The 13,569-nt window shown below is 43.7% G+C and overlaps 1 protein-coding gene across 4 annotated transcripts in view; it reads right to left on the bottom strand.

Annotated features, from left to right (window-relative positions):
* LOC140467232 (serine/threonine-protein kinase 38) overlaps positions 1 to 13,569 on the bottom strand; it is an 84,747-nt gene that overhangs the window by 46,141 nt on the left and 25,037 nt on the right. Inside the window, exon 1 of one of the 4 annotated variants that reach the window (XM_072563461.1) lies at positions 8,331 to 8,464. The exons of the other annotated variants lie outside the window; for them this stretch is intronic. The gene's annotated coding sequence lies outside the window, so the exon portion shown is untranslated. Of the gene's footprint in view, positions 1 to 8,330; positions 8,465 to 13,569 lie in introns of those variants that run through there. 4 annotated transcript variants of the gene reach the window in all.

Here is a 13,569-nt window from a genome sequence, read left to right as displayed (position 1 = left end):
TCTACTGACACTCGATGATTGTAATGGTCACCTAACCAATACAGATGTTGCCTAATTTGCAGGCTGCTCCATGTTAAGTGATTATATAATTCCTTAAGAATCTGCTGTTCAAGAGAAGACCAAGAACTCATGTCTCTGTGCACATGGGCAATCGTTCTCTCTCCCTCCAGGGCCCGGAATAAAGATAAAGGAGGTAAAACTTTACTGTCTCGGAGTTTTGCTTCAAATGAGGGGGGAAATGGGACAACAGACAGGATTGGGGACATTGTTTCTAAAATGTAAACTTTTAAAATGTGTTGGCCGTAACGCAATTATATTGCCCACACTTTAGGTGCGGTTTCTAAAGCATAATTTTTCTATTACACAGGGTTTCACAAGAATGCAACCATTGCGTTATAGAAAAAACACCTGTATCCAAGTTCAGTGAGTAACAGGGCAGGCAAGTGGAACATTGACCAATATTTCAAACAGAATAGAGTATCAAAGTAGGGAGCTAAACTTTCCCACTTACCTCCTCCCTCCTCACTATCCAAGGCCCCAGGCATTTCTTGCAGTTGAAGCAATGTTTTACATACACTTCACTCAATTTTGTCTACTGCATTCATTTCTCAATGTGGTCTTCTCCACGCTGGGCAGATGAAATGCAGTCTGGGGTGACTGCTTTGGAGAAAACTTACTCTGACTGTAAAAATGACCCTGAGCTTCCAGTTGCCTGCCACTTCAAGTCACTGTGCTCCCACACCAACATTTTGTCTCTCAGGTCTGCTGCAGCACTCCTGTGATACTCAACCCAAACTGGAAGAACTCATTTTCTACTTGGGATCAGTACAGTCTTCAAGACTCAATACCAAGTTTAATAATTCTAGAGTTTGAACACATCCTTCCATGCCTATTACCAGCCACTGCCCCCTCCACCCACCGAGACCACAGTTCCTATCACAAGGTTTGCTTTCCGCACAGCCAACTCATTGGCCCCATTCTCACCCATCTGGCTTACTATCGCAATCCTGTCTCTTTGTTTCCTTCTCTCTCTGGGCTCCCTATCCACTCACTCTTCCATCCCCACTCCTGTCATTAACATAAATACCATCTTTTTCTAGCTGTTATCAATTCTGAAGAATGGCCACCAACTCTAAATGTTAACTCTGTTTTCTCTTCACAGATGCTTATATCAGCGACAGGGAAATTATTGGAGAAGATGATTAGGTAAGGATTTAAACACATTTGGAAAAGAATGTACACATTACAGAAAATCAGCATGGCGTCATGCAGGGGAAGTCTGGTCTCACAAACTTGATTGAGTTTTTAAGAGGAAGGGTACATGAAAGGGTACATAAAAGGGTACAGCAGTGAATGTTGTCTACGTGAACTTTACTAAAGCATTCGTCTTTTTTGATCAGACCTTTGAGTACAGGAGTTGGGACTTCATGTTGAGGTTGTACAAGACATTGGTAAGGCTTCTACTAGAGTATTATGTGCAGTTCTGGTTGCCCTACTATAGGAAGGATATTATTAGAGAAGGTTCAGACAAAAGATTTACTAGGATGTTAGAGGGAATGGAGAGGTTAAGTTACAAAAATAGGCTGGATAGGCTGGGATCTTTATCACTGGAGTGTAGGAAATTGAGGAGTGACATTAGAGGTTTATAAAAGTATAAGGTGAATAGTAAGAGTCTTTTCCCTAAGGTGGATGAATTCAAAACTAGGGAGCATCAGTTTCAGGTGAGATGAAAAAGGACTGGAGAGGCAACGTTTTTTGTTTCCAGAGTGGTTTCTGTATGGAATGAATTGCCACAGGAAGTGGTGGATGCAGGGACAGTTACTACACTTAAAAGACATTTGGGCTAGTCGATGAATGGGAAAGGATTGGGGACATATAGGCCAAACATAGGCAGGTGGGACTAGTTTAGTTTGGGAATATGGTTGGTGTGGACCAGTTGAGCCGAAGGGTCTGTTTCCATGCAGTATGATTCTGACTATGATGTGAAAAAACTGGTAGAGCAATGGACGGTGAGAAAGGTTGTCAAAAGGATACAGCTGATACAAATCAATTGGAAAGTTGGACAGAGAAAAGGCAGATGGGAGTTTAATGCAGACAACTGAGGTGATGCATTTTGGGAGGTCAAATGCAAGAGGAAAGTATACAGGAGCACTGATATACGGAGGGATCTTGGGGTCCAAGTCCACAGCTTCATTGAAATGACAACACAATTGGATATGATGATAACGGCAGCATACAGTATGCTTGCCTTCACCGGATGGGACAAGCAGTATAAATATTGGCAAGTCATATTGTAGCTATGTAAGCCTTCAGTTAAGCCACATTTGGAGTATTGTGGGCAGTTCTGGTTGTCACACTTAGAGGCAGGATGAAGCAGCTTTGGAGAGGGAGCATAATACATTCACCAGGATACATACCACCCAAAATTACTTCAGTCAATCGTCAGAGCTACCAAAGCCCAATAAAGACATAAGCCCTTTATGTTCCAGTTTGCAAACTGGATCATAAGAAATCGGAGGAGTAGGCCATTCAACCCCTCAAGCTTGCCCCACCATTTCATAAGATCATGGCTGATCTGCCAGAGGACTCAACTATTGTGATTAATGTTGGTGATCCCGCAAGTTACCACATCCATTGCTTGAATTACTAGCATGTTGCACTTCAGACAGTAGTCACAATTTGGAGATGCTGGTGTTGGACTGGGATGTACAAAAGTGAAAAATCACACAACACCAGGTTATAGTCCAACAAGTTTAATTGGAAGCACTAGCTTTCGGAGCACTCCAATTAAGCCTGTTGGAGTATAACCTGGTTTTGTGTGATTTTTAAACTTCAGACAGTAGCACAGTGGGTGGATGGATGGATGGGGGCAGGGGCGGGGGCGGGGACGGGGGCAGGGAGGGATCTGTGCACACCTGATGTTGTCAGTGCAGTAGTTTCACTGGGTGCGCACAGATATTTGCAGTTATTAGGTTGTTTCACTTTGTACATGCTCCCCAGAAACATCATAATTTGTCATACTTCTAACACTGAGATCTGTAATCATGGTTGCTTTCACAACACAGCATACTTAAAGTACACAGAGGAGGAAATAAATGACCAGGACTCACCTGCCTTTATTACAGGAATTTAGAAGTCAATCATTTACAGACTCTGAACTTGCTCCATCATTCAGACAGACTACAGCTGAACTGTATTGTAACTTCACTTGCCAAGCAAGGTTCAATAACCGTTAATATCTTTGCCCAATAAAAAAATCTAATCAAGCCTTCTGATATGTTTAATTGACTTAAGACTCAATTGCTTTATTGTGGTTGCTATTACCTTGAGTGTGAAGAACCATTTCCTGATATCACCCCAAATAGCCAAACCAATATATACTTCTGAATCTAACACAGAAAGTGAGAATGGAGAGAACGGCCTGCAGTTTATAACATTCCCACATTGCGTAAAGAAAGAATTGATAACATATGGAAATAGGATTACCATGGGATCTTTTAGCTCCACCTGCAGGGTACCTTTGTTTGATTTCTTACTAAAAAGATGACAACTATGTGCCAGTGCAGTGCTCCTGCAGTACTGCACTAGCATGTGTCTGCCTGCATTATGTGCTCTCTACAGTTCACTTTAAATCCTTAACCTTTTGTCTCAGAGAGATAGGAATATTATCACTGGAACATAGCTGCCACTTCACTGACTTGGTTTCTACATTAAAGGCATATTATAAATGCAAGTTATTTGATGTTGCCTGAAGCCAGTTCACAAGGTGTTAAGGAAGGAAAACAGGCTGTGATCCTTTCAAATCACCCTTACAGATCTCAAGATAACAGATATCTGAGGAAACTAAGTAAGCCTACTTTACTAACCACTCAATCCAAACCTCATCAGGTCAGCATATTCCACAAAACCAGGCTCCTTTCCTACTCTTCACAGGAGGGTGGAAATGAATCAAGCCAAACCAATAACGCCAATATTGAAAGTTTGTAGCTCGGGTGCTCGTTGTTGTGATTCCGTTCACCGAGCTGGGAATTTTTCTGTTGCAGACGTTTCGTCCCCTGTCTAGGGGACATCCTCAGTGCTTGGGAACCTCCTGTGAAGTGCCTCTGTGTTGTTTCCTCCGGCATTTATAGTGGTTTGAATCTGCCGCTTCCGGTTGTCAGTTCGAGCTGTCCGCTGCAGTGGCCGGTATATTGGGTCCAGGTCGATGTGCTTATTGATAGAACCTGTGGATGAGTGCCATGCCTCTAGGAGTTCCCTGGCTGTTCTCTGTTTGGCTTGTCCTAGAATAGTGGTGTTGTCCCAGTCGAACACATGTTGCTTGTCATCTGTGTGTGTGACTACTTGGGGGAAGGGAAATTACGATGCTGTAAGACAGGATTTGAGGAGCATACGTTGGGAGCATAGGCTGTCAGGGAAGGATGTGGTGGAAATGTGGGACTTTTTCAAGGAGCAGATACGACGTGTCCTTGATATGTATGTACCGATCAGGCAGGAAAGAAATGGTCGTGTGAGGGAGCCTTGGTTGACGAGGGAGGTTGAATGTCTAGTAAAGAGGAAGAAGGAGGCTTACATAAGGTTGAGGAAACAAGGTTCAGACAGAGCAGTGGAGGGATACAGGATAGCCAGAAGGGACCTGAAGAAAGGGATTAGGAGAGCTAAGAGAGGGCATGAAAAATCCTTGGCGGATAGGATCAAGGATAACCCCAAGGCATTCTATGCGTATGTGAGAAACCTGAGAATGACGAGAACGAGGGTAGGTCCGATCAAGGACAGTGGTGGGAGACTGTGTATTGAGTCGGAAGAGATAGGAGAGGTCTTGAACAAGTACTTCTCTTCAGTATTTACGAACGAGAGGGACCGTATTGTTGAAGAGGAGAGTGTGAAACGGACTGATAAGCTAGAAGAGATACCTGTTAGGAAGGAAGATGTGTTGGACATTTTGAACAACTTGAGGATAGACAAGTCCCCCGGGCCTGACGGGATATATCCTAGGATTATGTGGGAAGCAAGAGAGGAAATTGCAGTACCGTTGGCAATGATCTTCTCGTCTTCACTGGCAACTGGGGTGGTACCAGGGGACTGGAGAGTAGCGAATGTTGTGCCCCTGTTCAAAAAAAGGGAATAGGGATAACCCCGGGAATTACAGGCCAGTTAGTCTTACTTCTGTGGTAGGCAAAGTAATGGAAAGGGTACTGAGGGATAGGATTTACGAGTATCTGGAAAGACACTGCTTGATTAGGGACAGCCAGCACGGATTTGTGAGGGGTAGGTCTTGCCTTACAAGTCTTATTGAATTCTTCGAGGAGGTGACCAAGCATGTGGATGAGGGTAGAGCAGTGGATGTAGTGTACATGGATTTTAGTAAGGCATTTGATAAGGTTCCCCATGGTAGGCTTATGCGGAAAGTCAGGAGGCATGGGATAGAGGGAAATTTGGCCAATTGGATAGAAAACTGGCTAACCGGTCGAAGTCAGAGAGTGGTGGTAGATGGTAAATATTCAGCATGGAGTCCAGTTACAAGTGGAGTTCCGCAGGGATCAGTTCTGGGTCCTCTGCGGTTTGTAATTTTTATTAATGACTTAGAGGAGGGAGTCGAAGGGTGGGTCAGTAAATTTGCAGATGATACAAAGATAGGTGGAGTTGTGGACAGTGAGGAGGGCTGTTGTCGGCTGCAGAGGGACTTAGATATGATGCAGAGCTGGGCTGAGGAGTGGCAGATGGAGTTCAACCCTGCCAAGTGTGAGGTTGTCCATTTTGGAAGAACAAATAAGAATGCGGAATACAGGGTTAATGGTAGGGTTCTTGGTCAGGTGGAGGAACAGAGGGATCTTGGGGTCTATGTACATAGATCTTTGAAGGTTGCCACTCAGGTGGATAGAGTTTGTAAGAAGGCCTATGGAGTATTATCGTTCATTAGCAGAGGGATTGAATTCAAGAGTCGTGAGGTGATGTTGCAGCTGTACAGGACTTTGGTTAGGCCACATTTGGAGTACTGTGTGCAGTTCTGGTCGCCTCACTTTAGGAAAGATGTGGAAGCTTTGGAGAGGGTGCAGAGAAGATTTACCAGGATGTTGCCTGGAATGGAGAGTAGGTCGTACGAGGATAGGTTGAGAGTTCTCGGCCTTTTCTCGTTGGAACGGCGAAGGATGAGGGGTGACTTGATAGAGGTTTATAAGATGATCAGAGGAATAGATAGAGTAGACAGTCAGAAACTTTTTCCCCGGGTACAACAGAGTGTTACAAGGGGACATAAATTTAAGGTGAAGGGTGGAAGGTATAGGGGAGATGTCAGGGGTGGGTTCTTTACCCAGAGAGTGGTGGGGGCATGGAATGCGCTGCCCGAGGGAGTGGTAGAGTCAGAATCATTGGCGACCTTTAAGTGGCATTTGGATAGGTACATGGATGGGTGCTTAATCTAGGATAGAAGTGCGGCACAACATCGTGGGCCGAAGGGCCTGTTCTGTGCTGTATTGTTCTATGTTCTATGTTCTATAGCTGGTCGTGTCGTTTCGTGGCTAGTTGGTGTTCGTGTATATGGATCGACCTGGACCCAATACACCGGCCACTGCAGCGGACAGCTGGAACTGACAACCGGAAGTGGCAGAGACAAACCACTACAAATGCCGGAGGAAAGATCACAGAAGCGCTTCACAGGAGGCTCCCAAGCACTGAGGATGTCACCTAGACAGGGGACGAAACATCTGCAACACAAATTCCCAGCTCGGCGAACAGAACCACAACAACTCCAATATGGAGCCCAGAATTCTCCTTTGATATAAACAGTTTCCTTTTATTTCATCCCAAGAAGTCCAATTTTACCGCACATATTCATTCCTAAACAATGCATTGTGCTGACTAGTTTGTCAATTCCATTGGTAAGCAGTTCATGTCAATAGTCAACAGGATGAGATCTCATGAAATAAATCACCAGACTTCCACTGAGAAAAAGTGTGAATAGATTAATACACCTGTCACTTTCAAAGAGAAGCTCTAAATTCCAGGTTTATGCGGCATTCACTGCTTGCCGACAAGGTAAGGTTAGGGCTGCCAGAAGTGATCTGTGCCTTACAGTGAAGGATAGGAATGGGACATGGCCTTCTGAAAAATGCTGACTTAACACGGCTGCATTGTGTGGTGGGTAAAGCAGGATTGCTCAATTTTCTCAGATACGTGTTATCCCAAGATCTGCTAGGCAAGATTTAAAAGGATTGTGAATTCCTATTTAAGACTGTGTGAACCGACTTCAGGCAACCTCAAATACTTTGTCCCCCTCACAGGCTGCTCACTTCCACCAGTCTGTCGTCTTCAGTCATTGCCCCTGTAAACCTGGGCCATGTCTGTAATTCAAGAATTAAAGAGCAATGCTATTCCAACTGAGTTCCAACGTTCCATCTTCCACGACTTCAAGTTCATCGAAGCTTCGGACACTCATGTAAAAGTCCTCATTCGTACAGTCCCATTCACTAACATAATAAGAGCAAAGTTCAGTGGATGTTGGAAATCTGTAATGAAAACAAAGCACTGGAGAAGCTCAATACATCTGGCAGCATGTCTGGATGGAGAAACAGGATTGTTGTTTAGAGTTCAATAAGAGTCTTCTGATTTGCATCTTCTTCACAGATGCTGCCAGACTTGCTGCGCTCCTCCGACACTTCCTGTTTTTAATTTTCCATTCACTCCCACCCCTGTGCTCGCTGACCTAAAATTCTCATCCTCGTGCCTTCAGGGCATCCCTTAAGACTCTGACCACGTTTTCAGGCGCTTGTCCTGAGGAGAGAATCAGGTTTCTGGCTCTGAGCTGTGCTTTCTGGCTTCGAGCATGCCTTCTGTGAGAAAGTGCAATTGTGTGGATAGGGCTGGACTCGGCTGTCACTTTCCACACATGAAACCAACAGATTCTTGGTGAGGTTTGCACATTAATATCGAGCGGTCGAGGTGAGAGATAAGACATTTGGCAGCCAGATGACTGTTAGCAAGCTATCACTTCGAGGAGGAGGAGGAAAATGAGCAGCAAAAAACAAAAGCTTATGAAAACAACAAGACTGAAGGAGACTGGGCACGACACTTTTGAACTGAGAATCGAAGGGACACGTCTGTCAAATTAATTTCCTTTAAGACCAGAGCAAGCTGCAAATGTAGAAAGGTGGTCAGAGCTGGGAAAACAAGGGACCAACCAATGGGGAGGGTCAGGGGTCAGGTTACACCAAAAAATGAGAGCAAAGTCCTTCCAAGCCATTGCTTTGAACCCAGAGATTCCTAATGATCTTTTCAACAAGATGCCCCTTAAAATAATCAAAACATATTTGGCAATTGTTTAACATTACTCTTACCCTTAGGTTGCTGGTTCACGACGCTGTACCATGTGGCACTGGATAGAACAGATGTGTAACAATGCAGGACCACCTGCTCACTTTGTTCTCGCGCACAGTGAAAAGCTCAGCACCGTCTAACTGCTATCAGGAGGCGGCTGAAAGGCGACAGTTGAACATTGTAACCTGAGATGGGACGTAATCCTGTGCCAAGTGGAAACGCCCGTCCAACACAACCAAACAAAGCCAGTTTGCACTCTACACAGGGGTCACCTGCCCCAGAGCAATTAAAGAGAATGGAGGCTGCAGCTCCAAGGACACAGGAAGATAATAAACATCAGAAACCACATACTCAAAGCAATAAATTTCCTGTTCCACATAAGCAGGTCTGGTGTCTGATGATTACACAGCACACTTTCCCTTCAGTAATTTAAGGAGGAGTCAGTTCCAATTGCTCCTGTTTGTAGAGTACCTACTCCAGCCCTGGCTTGTGTTGACAGCTGAGTGCCAACAAGAGCAACAGCAGACATTAGCTCCCTCCTGCATTTGGGTTACTTTAAACAGACAGCATTTTGTGGAACTCCAATATTGGTATATTAACAAGCAAACCTACATTTTTGTAGCGCCTCATGCCACCTCTGGAGATTGCACAACACAACTTCTTTTGAACTGTAATGTAATGAACTATTGTAATGTAGGAACTTAAATAATGTGTGCACAGGAAAATCCCACAGAGAGCAGGTAATGATTTGATTATCGATTCTAATTGTAATAAAATTTGAAGGTTCAATATTAGCTGGGACAGAGAACTATACTTCAAATGTGAAATAATATTGTTGGTTCCTCTACAGCCATCTGAAAGGATGTTAGCTTTGGCTGGTCTCTCATTCAAAAGGCAGCACTTCCAACAGTATTTAACTCCAGATACAGCAGGTAATTTAAACCTTGGAAGTACAATTGCCAGAGAACTCAATTGTCAGCCGTCTTCAGTTGCTCACTGGTAAATTGAGAGCACCTCGAATGAAAGCAGCTTTGTCAGAAGCACAGGTGGTGAAGAAAGGCTGTAACACCGTGAGGTTCAGTGTCGTGAACACAGGCAGAGCAGTGAGTCCCCAGGAAGGGCAAAAGGGGAAGGATTGAGCGGTAGGATTGAGTATTTCTACTTTCCACCTCAATTCAGGTTAAAGTAATAGTGGGAGATAAATCACATTGAATAGTTTTAAAGGAGTTAAGCCGTGCTTTCACACACACGGAATGGTTAAAGCAGATGGAGTCACCCTGACCACACTATGATCCAAAACAATAACCACTCACCAGTGTGACTAATTCAGAATCCTGATATAACTAAATGATACTGCTGATTGATAAGTAGTCACCGATTTAATGTTCATTCATAATGTCTGGATGCAAACATTCACCTTTTAATGAGTTTGTTGATAAAGTGGGGAGACAAAGACCCAGTATATAAGCACTTGAGCGTGGCAAGCACTGCACATCCTCAATTTACTAATTATTAGTTGTTCAATAAAATAGGGTATAACAAAGGTGCGAATTCTAGACTTTGGAATGGTGAAGCTAACAGAAACCCCTCGTATGAAAAAAAGATAGATGGAGGGAAGGTGGGGGACTGAGAAGACAGAGGGGGACATGCAGGAGACCTGGAAGGTGGAAAGGGATTGGGGTGGGTGAAAATAAGAGGTCAGGGTGCAGCCATGGAGTAAGAGTGAGGTGCAGGAAGTGGCCAAGGGGAATAAGGGAAGTGGGTGGCAGGAGGAAAGTACAATAACATTTAAGTTTGGTGTGTTCCACCTTGGATGTCAAAAGGACAGAACACTGTTGAATATTGGTTCGGCACTCAAACATCCAACCTACCTAACAATTTCTTTTCAAATGATCCAAGTTTCAAGAATTATGATGACTTCAGGGATTCTATTCTCCTAGTAAAGCACTTTTTGCAAATAAACCTGAATATTTTTAATTGATGAGGTTTCCTGTTTGTACTCTTCTTTTGGTTTAATACTTTGTTTTTCAAATTACATATTCTATATGTTAGTTAGCGTGAGAGAACAAACGTGAGAGAGATTGTATTGGTCACATCTAGTGTACGGCAAAACAGCAGGAACTTTCATTAGATATATTTCCACCTGATTGAAGTATAATGTTCCTTTGTGCACTGCATGCTGAATCAGCATGATCAGATGCTAAGCAAAAAAGAACAAAAGAAGTCTGTAGTTAGCCCAACTTAAAGCTGTGACCAACCTGTAGAAAACAGGGTTGAATCTCCACTTTCTAAACAATGGTTGGGCAAAGACCTTGTGGTGAAATTTTAGCATCCCCACCTCTAGGCCATATCATCTCAGTTCAAGTCTCACCTTAGTACATGATGGCAGACAGAAGAGTTGTAACACACCAAAACAAGTTGATTTTAAAGAAATTAGGGTTCTGTGTTGATCCCTGGGATGGCCAGACTGACATGTCATGACAGACCGGATTGGTTAGGACTATATTCACTGGAGTTTAAAGAATTTGGGGGGGGTCTCACAGAAACCGACATTTTTAACAGGGCTAGACAGGGTAAATGCAGGAAGGATGTTCCTGAACCAAAAGGTCACAGCCTAAGGTCACAGGATATGCCATTTAGGACTTAGATGAGCAGAGAGACGGGAGCCTGTGCAGTTCATTAATAGAGAAAGCTGTTAAGGCCAAACCATTGAATCTTTTCAAGAAGGAGTTAGATACAGTTCTTAGGACTAAAGCGATCAAAGACTATGGTGAGAAAACTGGAATGGGGGTACTGAGGTAGATGATCAGCCAGGATCATACTGAATGGTACAGCAAGCTGTAAAGGCTGAATGGCCTCCCCTTGCTCCTATATTCAAGGTTATAAAGCTGGAGGTCGAGTGGCACCTGCAGCAGAGTCGTGTCATGCATCTCTGATCAGGTTGATTAAAAATATCTATAACAATGGCATGCTTGAAAAACCCTAACTTCCCCTTGCCCACAGAACACAAACTTGCATTTACATAGAGCTTTTTATAAGCAGACCTCTCAAAGAGCATCATGAACAAACAATCAAGTACTTTCTAAACAAAGTGTAGACATTGCTAGAAAACACGGTGATCAATGTTCATTCAGCAAACTGACAACAGCAACGCAATAGTGACCAGACTATCTGTTTTTGAGATGTTGATTAAAGGGTAAATATTATCATGACACTGGGGGTAATTCCCATTTTCCTTCAAAACACTGTCACAGGAGGTTTCACATCTTCCCCAGCAGGCTGACAAGGCATGTATTTAAATGTTTAATCTGAATGATGGCACCACTGACACTGCAAGGCTCTCTTAATACTGCTGTGGGGAGTAGTGGAGCCAGAACTTTTGAGATTAAGACGCCAAATATGCTCACCTGAGCCATGGCTGATATGTACATAATAATATATATCAAAGGAGATGCAATCTGGCGCACACATCAGAATTTTGCCCAAACCAGTACAGAATGAAGCATCTGCTCCATTATCTGTCTCCAAGTCCAATATGAATGGCATACTGTTGCGGAAACAGCAAAAACAGCCTGCACTAAGTCCTTATTTGCTGTTCAGACAGGCCTTCACCCTATATTAAAAAAGGATTCTTATTCAAAGCACATGCCGCTCTCCCACACCATCGCCCCAAAATAGAAGCCCCTAGGTTCAATCCCTTGCTTGATGTAGTGATTAGACACCAGTAACACACCAACTGACTGCATGCGTATAAAGACAGACCACTTGGATGAGGTAACTGCAAAGTCAATTCCCCAAGACTGCATCACCACGTAATCGAGCCAGTTCCAAATATTTAAACTAATAGGTTATATAAACAAGCTGAGGCAATGAATCAACTAATAGGCACAAGTAACTGATTATACTCTCCATTGATACAAAAGAGCCTTTCTTTAGGTTGCAGACCATGAGGCAATTATTAAAAATAGGCGCACATTCATTCATTCATGAGCAATGAATAGACATCAACATTTAAAAATGCCCTTCAGTATTCGTTGCAGTTGTGATGTTAACCATGCCCATGCTATATCTGTAAAGCAAACATTGGATTACATCACTATTGTTGTGTTTTTCATATTCACTCGGAGTACAGTGCTGTGGAAAAGCACATTCCATTTGCCTCTCTTAATGCAGGCAGTCAGTAGCTTCAGAAAGCCAGGCACGGACTGCAGATAACAGTCTTCAACCTCTCTCACCTTTTGGCCACTGCCACCCAGCTATCCTGCCTTAGGCCATCGCCACAACTGCAGCATCACATTCACACCAAAAGTGACAGGTAGTGGGTTCTCATCTACTCACCGTTTGTTGGTGCACCAGTCCCACCAAAATGCATTCCAACAGCCACTTATCTCTTGTCTACCAAACACCCCTACAGTGCAACTCAAGGTTTCAGCAGGGAATGAGGAACTTCCAATCTAAAACTGGGACAAGCAACTGCAAGGTAAAATGGCAACTAACCTAAGCCGCTGAACAGTAAAACGTAGCCAATGCACACCATTAAAAAGAAAGCAAGATAGATAAATGTTCAATGCATCCAATCATTCAGAATCCAATGGACCAGATACTAGTTGTTATCTAGTATTAACATTTCATATGAATATTTAGTATCTATTCAACCAGGCCATCCAGCCCAACTAGTCTGTGCTAGTGTCCAGAATCACACGTCCTCTATTCCTGTTGTTTTCCACTGATTCTGGTCAAGACAGTGGCGGGGAGTCAGGTTCGTGCTCCCAGCGGTGGTAGATGGAGGGGAGTGTGTGTTCCTGCGCTCACAGAGTGTGAGTGAGGCAAGTTTGGGCCCAGTGCTCGGTGTGAGCCCTGACAACTCCAGCAGTGACGACATTTCGGAGATCAGCCCAGGGTGGACAGTAGCAGTAATGTCGTCGGTACAGACAAGATGGCGCCAAAAGAATGACAACGTGGTTTGGCGGGAACAGTGTCGCGAAAGCTGGCTGACTGCTTTGTGCTGGTGTTGGTCTCAGTATTAGGGTGGAACAGCCTGGATCCAGGCCCATGGCTAAGCACTTAAGGAGGACTCTAATGTTAAACTTTTAACTTTATTTTTCTATTTTATACCTAAGATTTTGTACCTATGTTTTTATGTATCTATGTTCCTATGTACCTTTTTACCTAAGATGGCCCCAGGAATGGTCACTTGGCACATTTTTCACTGTATTACTGCATCTCTGTCCTTGAGAACATAAGACAATAAAATCTAAT

Source organism: Chiloscyllium punctatum, chromosome 45, assembly GCF_047496795.1.
Source record: "Chiloscyllium punctatum isolate Juve2018m chromosome 45, sChiPun1.3, whole genome shotgun sequence".
Classification (NCBI taxonomy): Eukaryota; Metazoa; Chordata; class Chondrichthyes; order Orectolobiformes; family Hemiscylliidae; genus Chiloscyllium; species Chiloscyllium punctatum.
Note: the sequence above shows the minus strand (reverse complement) of the source record. Positions and strands in the feature narration are given on the sequence as shown.